This window comes from Catharus ustulatus, chromosome 12, assembly GCF_009819885.2.
Source record: "Catharus ustulatus isolate bCatUst1 chromosome 12, bCatUst1.pri.v2, whole genome shotgun sequence".
Taxonomy (NCBI): Eukaryota; Metazoa; Chordata; class Aves; order Passeriformes; family Turdidae; genus Catharus; species Catharus ustulatus.
The window spans coordinates 15,673,776-15,691,346 of NC_046232.1; positions in this window are offsets into that span (position 1 = coordinate 15,673,776).

The following is a 17,571-nucleotide window of genomic DNA, read 5'->3' on the forward strand; positions in this document are numbered from 1 at the left end:
CTTTCATTCTTTGTGCAGATGGAATCAGAAAAATATCTTTTAGGACCTAATATTATCATTGTTTTTAAATTTGGTATATTTGCAGGTGTAACAAGCCCTGGAGGGTGGGAAAAGAAGATGTTTTTACCATCTCTGCTACTCCAATGATTCTGCAGCAAGTTTAATTAATTTTTTTCATTATTATTACACTTGATGATAAACGTTCTGCATTAGTGAGGAATGGAGGAGGAGTTAACATTGCTGGCTTGCTCATTACTTGGAGCTGAATGGAGCTGCTCATGTCCTTATCAGAGATGATCTCTGACCCTTTATGTGCATCTGTTTCTTCCCAAGAAGAAAGTGGTGGAGAGATCATGCCCCAGTATTTTTGGGCATCATCACAGGATTTTCCAGGTCCACACTGAGAGCCTGAGGTGTAGACTGGGAGTGTAGGAGCCAAGGATGAGGAAGCCAGAGGCAATGCACACTACTCTTTTCCCAGCTGAAGGAAGCTGCCTCAGCTGCTGCTGCAGGATTTTTGGCCACCTCTCTCCCATCCTGGGCTGGCCAACACGAGGTCATCCCAAGAAGTGCACACTGATCACTTGGAGGCGTGGGCAAAGGGATTTATCACAATGAATCATTTGGAATGATAAGCAAAACAGCAATGTCAGGGATTTCTGTTTCTCCATCTTCCATGTTTATCCTATTTTTGTTTTGTGTGCTACTTATGTGTATTTTTGTGTGCCACTTCCTTTACCCTCCTAAATGAACCTTTTTAACAGAAATCTCCTAACACCATCCGTGCTGGTGATGAACTCCTTCCTCACTACCCATTTACATTAAAGACTATTAAGGTAATTACACTTGCTCTGGGAGACAAATCATTCCAAGAATCCATCCTGCAGCTGCAGAGAAGTGAAATTCTGTTGTGCCAGCGATGCCAAAGGTTCTGCTGACATTTGTGTCCAACGCAGCAGGAGAAATAAATTTTGACCTTAGACTGTGTGAATCAAAGTGAGCATTGAGGGCTCTGATCTTCTTGCCCCACCTTGTCTCCTGGCCCATGGGTTTTGTCAGTAATTCCAGCTTGCTCTGGTGGCTTTGCCTGAGGCTTGGGATATGAAAGCTTTCTCTCTCTGCATGGCTCCAGTAGAAACAGGAGTTTATTAATTTCCACACCTCACTGGAAAATAACAGAGATGAGGCATCTTGAGGAGTTTACATTTAAATGTTTGGCTGGTTTTAGTCTGGCTGGGAGACTGAGAGCTAAAATCACAAGTGGAAATAATGCAGGTTAGGGGAATTTTGAAACTTGGAAAACTGCTCTTGTTGACTGCCATAGGTACAAAATGAAAATACCTACAGCATCTCTCTGCTCAAGGACCTATAGATAGTAGAGGAGAGATAGATAAGCATTTACATTAGCCTAAAATATGTGGGTTTATTATGCTATAATCTAAATATTTATCACAACACTTGGAGCTGTTTTAAGTCCTTCTTTATCAGCTTAGTGATTCTCCCTTGTGTGTTATACTTTATGGTACAACTCAAAAGTTAAATACAGCCAGTTCACCAAAGTGGTACCAATGGGAGTGGATACTCTTAAATTTATCTCCCTCATTGCATCAGCACTCTGTGTTTCAGAGGAGAAATTTTGATTACAATTGCTTTCTTTGTTTCCAGTTTGTTTGGATGGCAAATTCTGTGCATCAGAAGTAATTTTTTCCCCTGTATCTGTGTTATAGCATGTAAATTCCTGGGGTGAGCAGGGCTGCTTGGCTTCCTCGTGATACAGGGAAGAAGCATTGAGAATTTAACTAAGTTTTCTGTCCCTGGGAATTTGAAGATGGTTCAATTACAGGTCAAAAGCAATTCTGTGCAAACTTCTAATTTGAAAAATGTTACAAGAAGGAAATATACATCATTAACTCATTTCTGTTACAGGGATAACTATTTTTCCTCTTCATCTTTCTTTCAGCAGTAGTTTGGGGAGTCTGTCCATATAATTAATGATATCTGATTTATGTTAATCACTTGTGATGTCTTTCTTGCTATGAAAAATGACTGTATTAAGCACACATGTACCTACCTTTCATATAAAACCTCCAAAACACGCTCACTGGAGTGAGACAAAAGAGTGCTGCACTCCAATGCCTGTGCTTGACAAACAGCAGATATGCTCAGGAAGGAGCTGGAAATTGAAAAGTCAGCTCCTGCAGCCTCTGGGGATGAGAGGATGGGAAGAATGGAACATAGCAGGGTGAGACAAAGAGAGGTTACACAGAAGGCTAAAAGGGCATTTCTCCTGTCCTTGCCTGTTAATGGACACTGGCCATTGGCCTCTCTGGGATGTCCAAGGACTGCATCAGCTGCAGCTTCTCATTGTTTGTAACACTGAGGTTTGTTGGTAGGTTTGGAGCAGGCCAGGGAGGAGGTAAGTGTTTAATGACTGAGCTCTTCCATTGCCCCTGCTGAATGTTTCCCGGAGGCTGCCAGCCCAGAATATTTCAGTGGAGCTAAATACATTTCAATTACTGCTATTTTTAATTAAACATAGATGTCACAACTCATCTGGCACTTTGCTCTGACTTGTGCCTTGTTTAATCTACAATTATTTAGAAGAGTGCTTAAGACAGGCTACTGAGATGGGGAGTCTTTGCAAATTGCAGTATAAATCTAATTTCAAATGACATTTTGGCAACACCAGTAAGCATTTTTTTGGAATTCTGCTTCATCTTCCTTCCACATAGAAGAGCTCAGGCTCCCAGCACAAAGCATGCCATGGACTGAAACCATGGGATGGGTGCTGTGATGAGCTAGGGCTGGGTGCAGGGAGCTCTGCTCACCCCCCTGTGCTGTCTGTGCATATGAGGAAATTCTGTCATTCATGTGTGGCTGTATCTTCTGTGTTGGGGTGGTTGAAGTGAGATAATGTGGAATAAAGAAAAGAGGAGAAACTTGAGCTCTTGTTCAATAGCTCTGTCTTATCATCTGGATTCTTTTTGAGTGAAGGCTTTGCCAAGCTTTGCCTTCTTGGTGTACCTTAAAATTTCTGTCCTGTTTAACATGGGTAAGCTGCTTAATAAATATCTCAGCTAAAATGTAGCATCTGGGTTATTTTTTTCAGTGGGATTCATATTTCTCACTCAGTTTTCCAGCGGAATTGTTATGCTAAATGCCACACAGCGAGTGGTTGTGCCAGGAGGAATATCCTGCATAGATTTTATTCCTGTAAATGTCCTTTGTAATGATGATATTGTGCCACCACTGAGAGAGGGGTTCAGTGGCAGTGTCAGCAACTCCTACAGGTTTAAAGAAGTTGGGTAGGAGGAGAAATGACCTTTCACATGTGGCTTGTCTTATATTAGAATATAAAAAAGAGGTTTATTTGTTCATTATTTCTTCACTGGAAGCAAATTCTTCTTACAACACAAAAAATAAAATTAAGGAAGAGATGGTTGGTTGGAGCAGTCTTGGGCTGGTGTGGCTGGGAGCTGCCAGCAGTGGCTCATTCATCTCCCCTCACTGTCCCTTTCTGCCACCCTGGTGTCCCCTGCTCCCCAGGCTGTGCCACATCACAGTGCTGCCACATCTCCACCAGCTCTGCTCCTCTGGAAGCTTCTTCCAGCCCACTGGGCAGACATTTCAGTGGTCACTCCTGTTGTATTTTTGCAGCCTGTATGGAGTGGTGGAGAATTTGGCCGACTGACCAAAGCCTACACAATGTATCTTAAACTTTCAGCTATAATCCTGCACCTCCCTTTTGGCAGGACTTTTTACAAGGCTTTTGCATTCCCCCAGCCTCGTTCCTCCTGAAAAACTCCTTCCCCCACTAACACCTTAGGCTGGCTGGGATCCTGGAGTTTCTCCTTTCCAAATGAAGGGTCTGGCAGGAGGAGGGATTGTCCCCCAGAGTCAGCTTGGTGGTGGTTTCAGCCATTAGGAGAGCCCTAAATTAAGAAATTTTGCTTGGTATTAAGGCCAGGATTTCATAATTTTCTGCTTTTATTAGTTTGTTTGTACTTCCTTAGCCTCTGGATTATAGATTTTAAACCACAGACCTTGCTGCAATCCATCTCTGTTCTTTCTTAACTGTGCTGTTTGGCTTGGTCTGATCCCACTAGACATTCAGCAGAATGTCTAAAAAGCTGCAAAAACTAGAAAAAAAAAATGCAGAGAGGAAAAAGAGGGAAGAACTTTCTTTTCCCCCTTTCACCTTCCAGAAATTTTGGCTTAGCCACGCGTGGCCCAGAAATGAGGACTTTCCAAGACAAACGGGCTGCATTATCACACCAGACTCCCCTGGCAAGGAATGAATTTTGACAGCCTAAAAACATATTTTTCTGCGGATGGGGGAACAAATAGTTGCAAAGCAAACACTGAGCGTGTTTGCAGGTGCTGTGCTCCATTGTGTTTGCCAACCAGATGTTCTGTGCTGGGACTCTGCCCTGGCCTTTTCTGGGATGAAATGTCATTCTGACACATGAAACAGAGCAAAACCCTGCACAGTCTCTTAGAACGAGCTGAGCTTTTAATTTGTCAGCTATTAATACAGCTGTGTCTTTGTATTGCGCAGGGCACCCGGCAAAATAAACATGTAAAATTTGACCTTCAGAAAATTAACTACCATTGGACCATGGAAATCTGCCTTGCTGCACAGCAAGCTGTGGTGCACTTAGGTACTATGGCAGAGCTTTAAAATCCCTTGCCATATGTCAGTGGGCTGGAATGATTTCAGGGAGTTTTCTCTGCATCAAGCACCTTGACCTGCTGTAGCTGAGTGCTACCACGTGCACCTTGTGTAGGGAAAGGTGACAAAATGTGGACTTGTATAAGAAAAATATTAAGGATGTCTGAGTAACTCTGCTTGAGTTGTGTTTTCTCCATTGCTCCTGCAACAGGTTGGATTTGGGAGAATATATTTCAAAATGTTGGGTTAGTGGTGCTGGGTCTTGTAGCCAGTGATCCAATAGTGAATTATTTGACAAACAGCCGGCTTTGAGCAGCTGAGCTTTGCTAACACAGAGTTTTTGCAATAAAGGTGGGTCCTTTCTGTGCTGGAATGACTGAATACAGCTATTAACTGCTGCTTTGGATCAGTGAATCCACTGGTGCTTCAGCCTTGCTTGAGTGATGTCCTACATGTGCTCCCTTCCCTTTCCAGCTTTGTTATTACTGGAGAACAGCAGCAAAATTTGTGATGGAAATGAAGCAGATCAGATTTAGCCTTTACCAAAAGGGCTCTAAGGAAGGGATATTGAGTCTCAAGCTGTTCTTCCCTCTCAAGGCCAGTGGATGCCTTTCTCAGTCACTTGGTTCATCCAACACCATCTTGACTTAAAAGTTTCTTCTGAATGAGCAGAAATCTCTTTTCACTGCAAGGAAACTTCTGTGGTGTCAGATTCTCCTGTCAAGGATGAACTTAAGGATCAACTTTCATCTCCCTCTCCCTATTGCCCAAAATGAGCCCCCCTTTTTTTATTCACATCTATCACAAGAGCCACAAGAGCGGCTTCTTTCTTTTTCCTGTATTTTTGACCTTATTTCACATACACATAAAACACTTCCCTTGTGCTTGAAGCAGCACTGCTAATTGACAGGGATTTGGAGGAAGCACACCCAAGTCAGCTACTGTCTGCTCTGGGATCTCTGGAGAATATTAATCATGGAATCACAGAATTGTTTAGGTTGGAAAAGACCTTTAAGATCATAGAGTCCAACTGCTAACCCAGCACTGCCAAGTCCACCACTAAACTATGTCCCTAAGCATGAAGGAACTCTTCTCTTTCATCCTGGCAATTCCTCTTAAAGATTTTCTTTGTTAAAATACCACAGGCCACATTGTCGTGCACACAAAAGCCACATTTCACCTCTCTAGCAATGCATGGCATCCTAGGGTAGATACAAATAAAAATGGCCTTCAGAGATCCCTTTGTGCTCCCAGGGAGTAATGTAAAACAGCCCAAAATGAGAAATCAGGGCTGTGTGAGAGGGAGGATGCTCAGATTGTTAATGAAGTGCTGTCCCCAAACACTTGAGCACTGTTGATTCCCTTCCAGTTAATAAACCATTTATATGTGGCCTGCTTTTAGCATGGAACCAAATGCCTTTTTCACTCAAGCTGTGATGTATAATTACATAGCTGACATCAAACATGAGCAGATACCAAGTCAAAGGAATGAATTTGGTCCTGTTCCTGGAATTCCATTTCCATGTTAACAATTTTTCTCCCCCTCTTTAAATTATATTTTTATTGAAAGCTTCAAAGGTCAGCTTAGACATTCAGAGAAAATTTGTAACTCAGATTGTTTAGTATTCCCTCATATAGCACAGCCCTCCATTACCCTGTGTCAGCAAATTAAGGAAATGAAAGTTGTGGCCAAGGATTACAATAGTGCTGGTGCTAACCTTTTACAGCACATGGCATACTATCAATTTTAGCCACGGGAGAAATGTGCTGTTCACATACAGCAAGTGGGTGTTGAAGTTTTTAATCTAAAAATGAAATCTTGCCTCTAGGAGAGACAAGTAAAGCCCATAGATCTTCCTTCTGCTGGATAAACCCTCTTGAGCAGCTGAGATCTTTTCAGCCACACGTTTTTCCTGTATCCATTTTTCCTTCCTTTCCTCCTCACCTGGAGACAGAGGGACATCTATTCTCCTTGACTGGAAGGGCAGTACTGTAGCACAGAGATATGTGGGTGCCCATATATTCACAAGATGGAGGGCCAAGGGAGATGGATGGATAACCTACAGACTTTTTCTTAGCTGCAAAACCCTCACAAGGTCTAGCAACACACATTCACCCAGCATCAATCTTCTGTGTAGTCCTAGGGAGGTTAATGGGATTGCTCAGCTGTTTAAGTACCTTGCTGAATGAAGGTGATAATTAATCAGGCTGCAAATTATTCTGGAGAACCCAATTTTAATGTGAGGTTTGCTTTACTCAGTCGTTGCTATATAGTTGTTAAGGCCACACTTGATTTAGCTGGGCCAAGAAAAAACTCATAGACCAGTTTCACTTAATTGCTATTCAGTGTTGGGTTTTGATTTCCCTGGGAGTGTTTCTTTTTCCTTTCAGACATGGGATTTTTGACCTGTTTTTCTCTGTCTTCACTCCAAATCACAGCAGCTTATACCCTGTAGTCTTGGAAAAGCTTTAGTGTGGTCTCTAAACTTAAAAGGCTAAAGGCAATACATAGATGGTTCTAAACTGTTGTCAGAAATAAATTTCCCTGGAGTGCAGTGTAACAGGGTCAGAGTTTACTGGGTAATGCCTAGTTAGTAGATGGCCCAAAGATTAGGAGTTATTTTAGCTGGGGCATGAATAATTGAGCTGAAGGCAAACAGAAGTCAGTGATGCTGCTTATCAGGTTCTGTCACTGTGGGATATGAACATTCAGTCAGTTCCAAGGGATGCCAGCTGAGCAGGTGGGGAGCAGCCAAGGAGCCCACTCATGTTGAAATTCCTTGGTGCCTGGGTAGTCTGTAAATGCTCTTTTGGACAGAGGGGTGGTCCCTCAGGCAGGATTTCACAGCCCCTGATTTCATCTCCTGCTTTTATTTGGATTTAGAAGGGGTTGCTTGTGGCTCATCTTGCCTGCACAGCATCACCCCAGCAGTGGGTGGGAGAATGAGCTGTTGCTGGGCCAGGTGTAACAGCCCTTCCCAGTCCTGGACAGTGCTGTGTTGTGAGGGTAATGTGGGCATGGCCTTTCCTACCCATCCTTTAAATGAGTCTTGCTGCCAGGACTGCCTGTGGGAGCACAGCTTGGCTTGGGAGGCTGTGATCAAATGGAAAAGATCCCATGCAAGCAGAAGGTGGAACTGGGACATGAATCATGCTCTAAGACCCCCACAAATTACCCATTTTCTAAGTTTGCTTTCTGCTGGAGTCTCTGAGCTGAAGAGGTGTCTATCCCCTGCTCCTTTCCATAGAGCCTCTCATGGGGCTGTTCCTGATTTTAACTCACTTTAATAAAGATGATCCAGTTTGCTCAAACTCTTATGAGCTCATTTTGACAGGAAAGACTCTGTAACAAAGGGGCTAATAATATCCCAGAGAAGGAGAATTGGAATGTACTGAAGATCATAAACTTGTCATCTCACATAACTGCAGCCAAAGGAAGATAGGGACTCATAAGAAGGTTGAGTTAGCCTTGAAAAACAGGTCTACTTTTAGATTTAGCAGTTATAAAATCTGTACATAGAGGTGTGTTGGTTTTTTGGTAAAAAATGCTGAAAGAAGTCATGTTAATGTATTTTAACTATTTTATAATCTCTTCAGATATGCATAGAAAGACCTAATCCTATTACTTCACCATGTAAGGGATAGTAATATTTCACACAAACCATTTTCAAAACTGTTGTGTTCAGCAGAAAATGGATAGAATTTCCCCAGGGCTGATAAACTGACAGGCATTAATTTGGGAGTCCATCAACCAATACTGCACTCATAGGTCTGAAATAACTGGAAAATGAACAGGCAGGGAATTGTGCTGCTGCTAGAGAACATTTCAGAGGTGGGTTAATGGGACAGAAAGGGGGTGGTGCAGCCTGGAGAGCCAACCTGCTCCATAAAATTCAACCCTAAGGAGCAGTAGGGGTGCTGAAGGGTGCATCTGTCTCACACAGAACCCAACACAGACTAAGTTAAACACAACCCACAGCTACCAAGGGCAGGGCCATGGAAGTTGTGTCCCAACCCAGACTTTTGGGATGTTATGCTTCTCCCTCAAACACAGTATGGGAGTCTGGCATTTTCTGTTTAGCATTACTTTCCTTTTAATTGGAACAAGTAAGGCATGTTTGCATGAGAAATACAGCAACTTTATGCTGGGTAGGAATGGCAGAAGTGAAGCTGACAGGAGGCAGCCGGACTACAAATTAAAATTGAAGCAGAGCAGTCTTTTCTCATTCCACTAGCTCAGGAAAATATTGAAAGTAAACCGCTGGCAAGTCAGCAGTGAAAAGCAAATTAGATTTGGGACCAGATGGTGTAGATCAGTATAATACAAGTTGATGTCAATAAAGCAGTGTGATTAATGCTGCCAAGAATATCACTCATGATCTTTTCCAATTTCAGGTGTTATTTGTAGCACAGGTGAGGCGCACACAGATGCGTGCACAGATCATTTTGGAAAGTGGGATTTAATTGAGTCTCTGTTCCAAAAGAAAGTCTGTGTCCAGATTTATCTGGCAATGTGCAGGCTCTAGAGACTGTCCTGGAGGGGGGAATCGGGGGTTAAGAAGAAAAAGAGCAGAACATAGGGTTTTATGATCTCTGTCTGACCATAGAACTCAGAGCAGGACTGCATCCCAAGCACTGAAGGCTTGGGTGTCTGATAATTGGGCAATGCATATTAGATTTATGGATGTGATTTCAGCATGCTTTATATCATTCCAATAATGATAAATTTTGTTATTTCTCAGTAAATATGAGTGTATCTAAATAGAGTGTTGCCTCATCAATATTGCCTTACCCTTGTCAAACTCTTCAGTGGTCATGGGCATTGTCTGACCATAACACATCCTCAAGACCTTCATTTTCAGAGCACTCTGTGAATTAATTATGAAGAATATTTCATATAGCCAGTAGTCTCAGTGTCGTAGTTCATCTTCTGATGGCACACTGAAATTCTGTGTGGATATCTGATAGAAAAATGAGGTCTATGTAAAATAAAGGCCTCACTGTCGGATTAGATACCAATCTGCAAAGCAGAGTTGTAAAAGATGAGTTTGATGATAGAATGAAGAATAACTTTAAAAGTGAGTCACATTGTTTTGAGTGATGTAGTTGTTTTCCAGGAAAAATCTGTTGCCAAGGATCAGGGCATCCTTGGCAAGCGTAAATGTGCAATAACATCCCTTCTCAGTGCTGAACTCCTTTCTTTTGAATGTTTGCTGGTGAGGAACTTTGTAAGAGACTTCAGCTTTTCTCAGGGGGTGAGTATCAGTCAAAACTGCCTTTTTGCCACCTTTGTCCCTAGGCAGATGTGAAATAGGCCATCTCTGAGGGTACAGAGACACTCTTATATCCTATACATAGGGATTTAGACATTCAGATAGAAAACCTGACCTTTATGGAAGAATATTTTGTTCTCTGACTCTTGCCCTTCGGAATATATTTTCCACGACTTGATATGCAAGTCCTTCATTCTCTGGATGTGCCTTTTCTCGGTGTTTCTTGTGCTCATTAATCACATTAGCCATTCCTAGTCTTTGTAGCACACCGGCAGTTAATATATTCACTCCCCTTTGTGTGTGTTTATAAGCATGTGTCTTCCCTTTGGTTTGTATTGACTCTGAAGGCTGAAGTGACGATCAATGGCTCAGATTATTTCCTTGCTGTCAGCTATTGACTTTCTCTCAGCCTGATACCAGAGCTCCTTTCCCAGGGTGATGCTAGCAGGGTAGGGATGGGAGGGGGAGCTGAGCAAATGCTTCACAGAAATCTTGCAGTTTATCTCAAGGCATCTTTAACTGAATGCACACGAAGATGAGAGAAATTGCCAGAAAGCTGCAATTTAGGGTGGAAAATTAGAGAGGCTGAAATTCTCTATCAGTGATGCCAAAACCGGGATAGCTTTTGCCCCAAGAGGTTTATTTATTTATATGATGATTGTTGTTCTGCTCAGACAGTTTTGAAGCTGAAAGTGATTTCTTTAGCTAAACTGCTGTGCAGGTTGGGCAGTGTGGATTCCCTTCACTGCAGCAGAAATAATCAAGGTCAGTATGTGTGGATACTAAATCCTTCAGTTTCTGAAGAAAGGCTTTTTCTTCGTTCATTTATTATGCTGTGGGTTCTTGATTCATAATTCTCTGCTATATCTGTAATTATCTACATCAGAGTACAGTAGTCACAATTTAATTCCTAATTAGTACAGCAGCATTTTCCCTTTTCTGCCAAAGATAATGCTCAAGTGTCAAAATAGAGAAAAAGGGTAGATACTTTCAAGGGAAAGTGAATTTATTGGAATATTAATAGCTTCATCTACTACTATAACAATAGTCTGTCTTCCAGAGTGCTCAGTCTTTTATAGGCAAGTAAACATTTTTATCTGGAAGAATTCTTTAGGCTTTGAGCTAAAAATTATAAGCTTTTAGGTGACAGTATAGATGAGGAGGAAAAAATGATGGAGTAATAGGGAAAGAGAAGCTGGGCATGAGTGAGTCCCTGAAGGACTGGCAGCTGATGCTGGAAGAAGAGAAGGTCCTGTGTTGGTCAGCATCTCTCCAACTTGGCTTCTTCTTCCACCTCCACCCCTGAGGATCAGGAGACTCCTTCAAGCCAAAGGGAAAATTTCCACTGACCTCAGTGGACTGGAGTCCTTGGCATTGCCCCAGGGCTGGAAGACACAGTGGGAGAATGTGTGAGGCAGCCCTGACCCAGGTCTGGGTGCCAGGGTGGGAAGCTGGAGAGGCAGGTGGGATGTCTGATGTTCCTGAGCCACAGCACTGAGTGAGAACTGGGATCCACTGCTCTGCTGGGTGTCCTGGTGCCATGGGGTTGGGAGAAAAAGCTGGAGGAGGGAAGGATGAACACGTCCATGGGCTGAGAAACACCTTGGGCTTGGATCTGGCTTGGGTTAGCTTTAGATACTGAGTCTGTCTGATCTGTCAGAGTTGGAGCTGTAATTGGGCAGTTCAAGGTTTTGGGAGAATTTAAAATAAATGAGTTGATTAAAGGCAGAGTATGGTTTAGGCAGCTGACCACAAAGTTGGCACAATCTCTATTTTGCACAAGGGAGATCCTCATAGATCTTCCTGGGCTGGGATCCAACCCTCCCCTCCTCTCCCCATGCTTATTTTGTTGGTCAGCTCAACCCTACATTTTAATCAACACAGTTAATGTACATACCTAGCTATGTGTAAACACAAATATATAAACTAACTTCAGCTAGGATGGAAAGATAAACAACTGCCTTTAGCAGAATTTCCCCCTTGGATCTGCCTGAAAGCAGACAGTGGAGTTAGCTGTTTAGCCCAATTTAGTTTTCATTTAACCAGACCAGGGAGTCTATATTACAAATGACATGTGGCCACCACAGTAGCATAGTCACTGTTTACCTAATCAAACATGATTAATGCATTGGTTTTACATTAGGATCTGCTTTTCTCCATTGTGAGAGTAGTCAAGGGATTCTCTTTGTCTGCTAGCAGGAAGAACATGGTTTTTATCCTATTCTGCTTATTGTGCAGTCATGTCAGCAGTAAAAAATGTCTTTTAACATGGCTTCTTTTATCAGTAGAGAGATCAATACAGCAACTTTCTGAAAGCATAATTCAGTTACAAGTGTTGTGGGAGACTAACGCGAACTCTCTCGGCGAGAATGCTTTTCAGATAGGCAGGGAAAGACACCATGGACTTTATTTCAGAGCAGGGTAAGATTAAAGGGATTTCAAGAGTGCTTTGAAAATCTGTTTTAAAGGAGAATGGTTCAGGCTTGCAGAGGAAACTCTGTTCCAGAATGGAAATCAAGCATTGCTGCAGATAAAGTTTGCCTTTGCATCAGTGGTGGAACCAACAGAAAATCTCTGCTCCTGAATCAGATCCGACCCTGAAAATGACAGTGGTGGATGGTGAGGACAGCAGGTAGATGGATGTGTTGGCTTCAGGAGAAAGCCACCTCTGAAATTGAAAGTTTTCACCCAAGAAATCACTGTAAGGACTGAACTCTGCCCTGAGATCAGCTGAGAGATTTTAAGGTGTTTTGGGAGGTGTTGGACAGAGATATCCTCAGTGAATCTGTACTTTGTGAGGGAGGAGTACTAAAGCCATTAAAGGAGGCACCGAGGTGCACTGTGACCTTTTCTGCTGTTTTATCTTGGGTAGGACACACTGTTAAAAGAAATACAGCAGCACTATTTGATGGCTTTTCCTGGCAGGAAAACGAGGAGCTGACCTGAGTTAGAAAGTTTTGCTGGGGCATCACTCCAAAGGGCTTGAAAAACACACATCAAGTGTGGTGTAGAGCATTTTGGAGCACCACCTGCCATAGGTCTGGACTTTATTTTCCCACTTATAAGCACCAAGGAGGTGTTCTTCCTCCCTTGAAAATGCATGAGTCCTCCTTGACTCCAAAAATTTTTGGGCCAGTACCTTCCCTTGATTGTCATTCACACTCCCTAATAACCAGTGAGGATAAATTTAATAACTCGTGACTACTTTTTTATAACACGCTCACAAAATCTCATCTTGAATCAGGAGAGACATCCATAAAAACTACTGAAATCCAGAATATTCATCACATAAGTGACTGCAACACGTTTCTTCATTTTTTCTGATGACTCTGTTGGCCTTAGCACATTGTCAGTTTTGTTGGACCTCACTACCAGTCTACAGGAATATTTTAATTTTCAGAGAGATTCCTGTACTTGTCATAGTCATTAACATGTAAATACATCTCATAAAGCACTGAAATGAACTAATGGTTACAGCTTTTCCAGCCATTAACACATGTGATAGTTAAGCCTGATTATGAACTTCACCTCACTGGCAACACATTTTTGTGGGTCTCTGTATTTCTCTGCCTGCTCTGAGCTGGACTAATGTGGGAGTCTATAAAGCTAAAATCTAATTAATTAAATAGCAGCACTAGTGCCTGCACTGTGCTTAAATGTGCCAGGGAACATTTTTTTCCAATTCTCAAATAAATCTGCTTATTGAAAATACCATCCTAGAAATAGGAGTCTCTGACTTTGAGAGATGCCCTGGAATTTAACAGCCCATTATTTTTATATGGGCAATTTATTGCAGTCAGAAGTGATACAGTTCATGGAAAGCGGGTGGATGGATGGCTGAATCATTCCATCACCTGTCATGACTCATTCCCATCATTTCCTTCTCCTCACAAAGGGTGCATAAACATGTCTGCAGACTTAACCATGGCCCAGAGCATCTCATTAAAACATTGCCTCGGCTAGGGTCAGAAAAAAGGTTATGTGTCCCCATGACTAGATTAGAAGAGGGGTTGAGATCTTGACTGCTTCATTTAGAGAAGGGTGCCCAAACCAAAAGCACACCAAGGGACTTCTGCTTGGCCTTTTTCTTGAGTTTCTCACCTTTGCAGGCAATTTCACAAATATGATTCCTGCAGGAATTTTACAGAGCAGTTTGGTCTGGCTGCTCTGTTCCTTGAGTTCTGCCTGCTTTCAGGGGTCCTCTCATTCTCTGGATGATAATGGATATGGTGACCTTGTTGCTGGTAGTTCTAGGTCAAAATATGCTGATGTAGCCTCTTCTCTGGATACAGCCAGATGTTTTGGTGATAGTGAGCCAGATGACTCCTGCTGGAGCTCTCAGACAGAGAAGTTAGCACACACTTCATGTATATTCTGTCCTCCTTCCTCAACAGACTCCCATAGGGTGAACGGGGCAAACCCTTTTGTGGCTTGGTTTAATCCACCTTCAAAGTGTGCTCAGAGGGTTTAGCCAGCCTGTTCCTCCCAGCAAGAGCTCTCTCGACCCAGGCTCTGAGCTGACCTGCTGTGAGCTGACCTGGCCAAACGCCACGTGGCCAGAGTTAACTCGAGCAGAATTTATTAGCTTGCAGAGGGCACTGCATAATCCAGTTACACAACTTCACTTTCGGAGCTGGCTTGTGTCTGGCCGTGTTGGAAGATGGGTAAATGTCTCTGGAAAATTATTTATTGTTATTTCTTCACAATGAAATCTTGTTATTTGCTTGCTGTAATGGCTGAGAAATCTAATCACTGATTAAGCTTGCACTAGGGTAGAGATACTTCAAACAGAGCAGCAGAAATACAGTGTGTGTCCAAAGGAATTTATAATCTGGATGTCACACACTCTCAATAGCAAGGGAGATCCAGGCTGAGCCCAGCAGCAATAAGCTCATGCATCTGTGTGCTCTGTGAAGGAAACACAGAACCAGTGGGGAAATGAAGGCGTTTTGTGGCTCAGAGTAGGGTTGGGACACACAGTAGGTGCTGCCTGATGGATACAGACCCTGGGACTGCATCCCTGGAGTGCAGCGAGGCAGGAGCAGGTTTGAGTTTGCCAGTCCTTGGCCTTTGGTGGAGCTCACAAAACATGAGCAATCTCTGTCCTGTGTCTTCCCCAGGTCTGTGCCTTGCAGACATCACCTCAGCAATTGTTGCTGGCTCTTCCTGAGCTGAATCCTTGGCTTCCTGAGCTTCATCCCTGGCTCTGCGTGATGTGATGTCACCGTGTGAGCGCAGCCCCTTTATTGCCCTGAGAGCATAATGCCCCATTATTCTCCAGACAAGGGTAGGGGGAAACAGCTGTTTTACTGGTTAAATAAATAAAAGCATGGCTCTCCAGTCCTCCTGCCTCGTCCAGCACACAGAAATCTGCCCGGGCTCTGCGCATCATCACCGTGCACTCAGCTCCCTGCCCCAGTGCCATGAGAGCAGGCAGTGCCTGCAGCTGGCAGGCTGCCCTCACCTCTGCTGCTCTGCTCCAAGTGCTTTTGTGAGTCAGGCCCTTTGCTTTCGCACAGAAACCCGGATTCCATCCTGCCTTTCCATTCGCTCATGCCCCTGTGCTGCCAAAGTAACCACGGCAGTGGGGGGGTGCAGGGGAGGGAGCTGCCTTGCCAATCTCTCATTAATTCCTCGATGCAGAATGATGGGGGTGATGCATGTGAGAGTCTAATAATAATGACCTGCGGTCCCAGGCATGGCCAGCGAGGCAAACTTCTTTAACTAACAACTTAATTATAATAAATTTGAGTCTAAGAGCACCAGGCAAGTAAATCAATCAACCCTTGCAGGCGGGCTCATTAAAACTAGCAAAGTACAGACCATAAAGGTCATCTTATTAAAAGGGATTAGCATTTTCCAGTGAAATACTTTGCTGCCCATAGGTGCTAGGAGAGAATGTGCATTCTGGGGTTGTGTGTTGCTGCAGTGGTGAAGGGCTGGCCCTGCTGAGCAGTAAATGCCTGCAGTCCCCATGGTCAGGCTCTTGGCTGCCAGTGCCAGTGGGCAAGGCTGGATAAATGCTGGTGGACCTTTGCCAGCCTGGCCCAGCTGTGGGTTGCCAACTGTCCCGTGGAGCGAGTGAAACACGAGCAGGGCTGAGGTCTTTCTTGCAAAATACGAGTCAGCTTGCTCTCCAGGCTTTTCTCTAGTCCTCTCTCACAGACTGAGACATCACCTCAGTAATTGTTGTTGGCTCTTCTTCCAATGACTCTTCCCTGGCTGTGTGGGATGTCTTTTCTCCTGTCAGGTCTTAATATATTGTAGCCCTCAAGCAGCATTTTCTATCTTTGCCTTTCTTTCCTGGCTGTGTGGTACAGTATTTTGGGTTTTCTGGTGCTTTGAGAGGCAAATTTTCACAGGCCCAATTATGATCTTGTTCCTTCAGGAGAGTATATTTACCTTGGAGGAAACATTAAACTGAGAACAGCTATCAAAACAGCTGGCATCCTTTTTCCTGTTTTCCTCTTCTGTCAGATACAGTGCTGATGGCAGGAGAGGCAGTTTTTCCCCTTTCCAAACTTTCCTCTGCCCACACTTGCATTCCAGTGATGACCCTCTGTCTGTGCAGCACCACTCACTGCTCTTGTGGAAATGTGGAATGAAAATTGCAGTGTTTTCTGTGGATCCTGGAGCAGTGGGGCTTGCAGGGGATAGTGCTGGATGGATTCCTGCTCCTGCATTGCACTTTGGATGGAAGCTGATTTTTCTGGACGCAAAAAGTGTCTCACAACAGAGTCTGTCACTGGTTGAGCAAAATATCTGAGTTAAGAAGATTTTTTCCATGGAGAGACAACTGCAGTGAGGGAGGTGGGATACATACCCTGTGCTGCACTCCCACAGCTCTGCCCTTCCCACCCCCTCCTTGATGAGGCTGTTCTCTCCCATTTGGTGAGTGTCCCATTTTGGACACTACCCAGTTCTAGCAGCTGGTGAGGAGAGTGGCCACATGGGCTCAGACTGGATATAACAGGCACAGGTCATGGCACACTCCCCTCAGCTCCTGCTGTGCCCAGGCAGCACTTTGATGGCACAGCAGTTTACAAATAACTGCACTTCATAGGCTGGAAGTTCCCCTGCACTATATTTGATCATTTCCAAAGGTCTTTTTCTTTTAAGCCCTGGGAGGCCTCGGGGGCATGTAGGAAATTAAGCAGAGCCTTGCAGCAGTTCAGGAGTTCATTCAGAACAAGGAGCTGTGTGTTGGAAAGTATGGTGGGAGAGGTAAGGATGAGAACAAGCAGAACATCTCTTTTATCCCACTAGGCTTCCCTTTTGCATAGGAAGTACTGAGGGTCTTTCCTGCTCTGCTTGACCCATCAGCAGAGCATATCACAGAGGGCTACAGGCTGCCTGGGGCAGGGAAAAAAAAAGGAAGAAGAAAATAATTATTTTCTACAGTGTTTCCAGTCAGCCATCACTGTGCTGCTGGATGATCCTGGGCTATCTCTCTAATAATAGCAAAAAACTGCTGGGCAGAAAAATGGATTTTGAGATTGCCCTTGATAGGGAAGTGCTGGCAAGTGGTAGTGCCAGTCTGTGCTCCCCCATCAGCATCAAGAGCTTGCTGGGGAACCTCTGCATAATTGTCACTTAATTTTTCTGCATCAGGCTTATGATGTGGAG